This window comes from Vigna angularis, chromosome 1 (assembly GCF_016808095.1).
Source record: "Vigna angularis cultivar LongXiaoDou No.4 chromosome 1, ASM1680809v1, whole genome shotgun sequence".
Classification (NCBI taxonomy): Eukaryota; Viridiplantae; Streptophyta; class Magnoliopsida; order Fabales; family Fabaceae; genus Vigna; species Vigna angularis.
The window spans coordinates 42561126-42562473 of record NC_068970.1 but is presented as its reverse complement, the minus strand read 5'-3'; the positions used below and the strand labels follow the sequence as shown (position 1 = coordinate 42562473).

Here is a 1348-nt window from a genome sequence, read left to right as displayed (position 1 = left end):
AATTTGTATTTCAGTAAAGTTAAATAATTATATTTTAAATTTATTTTTTTAAAAATGTAATTTACTAGCAAGTGATATAATTTTTTGTTTTTAAGTAAAATTGAATATTGATGATTATACAATAAATACACTGGTAAATTATTTTAAAACAATAATAAAGAGAATATATTGGTTGTAATAAAATGGTTGTAGAGTTTCTTATTTAGTCATTTTCCTTGTGCAAAACAATAAATACATTTGTAAATCATTTCAAAATAATAATAATAAAGAGTAAATATATAATAAAATTAATAATAATAATAATAATAAGAATAATAAATGTATTATTAAAATTCCAAAAAAATAAACAGAAACACATTTTTTTTTCTACACTATACATCTCCACCACCTTCGTTGCATTATCACATAACCACCTCGTCCACCACAGCTCCAAACAGCGAGTTTCACCTTCAGAAGCACGTCCTCAAGCGAAGCTCCACCACCTTCAAAACCATGCCCACACCTATGTTCCCTTTCCTAACACCTGCAAAACGCCAAACTGGTTAGACATGGCTGCCAACTTCAGCAATCATTAACCACTGGATGTTGGTCACCAAGAACAAAGTGCATGACAATCGCTTGAATCGGTTAATGGCCAAGCGGAATCGGATACATGAACAGCGGAATCAGATACAAGACTTGGAATCAAATACACCAGTTATGGAATCGATTCCAGACCAATTGGAATCGGTTACGCGTGTACAAGTCTCTTCTTTGCTGCAATATGTGTTGGTCTCCAACCTCGTGCTTCTTCAACTTCATCCATGGTGCTTCTTCAGCCTCCTTCACGGTGGTTCTTCAACGACGATGCCGCTGGCTTCCTCAACGTCCTTCACCACTGTCATCCATCACCCCATCAAGGTCTCACAGTGGATTGCTTTCCTATAATGAGTGCTCCATCTTTATCTCCAACCTCAGGAACTATGATATAGGATAAATATGTCATTTTATTTTATTTCCCTTCAAATATCTGTTTATGATAGAGTGATGAAAAAAAGCTGACATTATACAAATCCCTACAACTAAAAAATTTATAAATATTTATCTATCCAATTAAAGTCGGTTATATAAATTCTAATTACAGCTCTCTTAAATTGGTACTATTTTCTTGCAATTAATCACCACCGTTAAAGTGTGAATTCTTTTTAGTAGTATTTATATGCTGTTTTTTAAAATTCTACGTAAACATTTATTTTATTTTAAAGATATTAAATTTTCACATCGTTGTCATTATATATGCATCTCAAATTTAAAACTATTACATTTACTTCCAATCTATAAAGAGTATCATTATAATGATAAAATGATA

The 1348-nt window shown here is 31.4% G+C and overlaps 1 long non-coding RNA gene across 1 annotated transcript; it reads right to left on the bottom strand.

Annotated features, from left to right (window-relative positions):
• Nucleotides 1–300: 300 nt before the first annotated feature.
• Nucleotides 301–1096, bottom strand: LOC128193950 (uncharacterized). Its single transcript, XR_008245173.1, has 2 exons — nucleotides 594–1096; nucleotides 301–523 (listed from the first exon to the last, which is right to left on the bottom strand). It is a non-coding gene; the product is annotated as an uncharacterized LOC128193950 (long non-coding RNA).
• Between the last annotated feature and the right edge of the window lie 252 nt (nucleotides 1097–1348).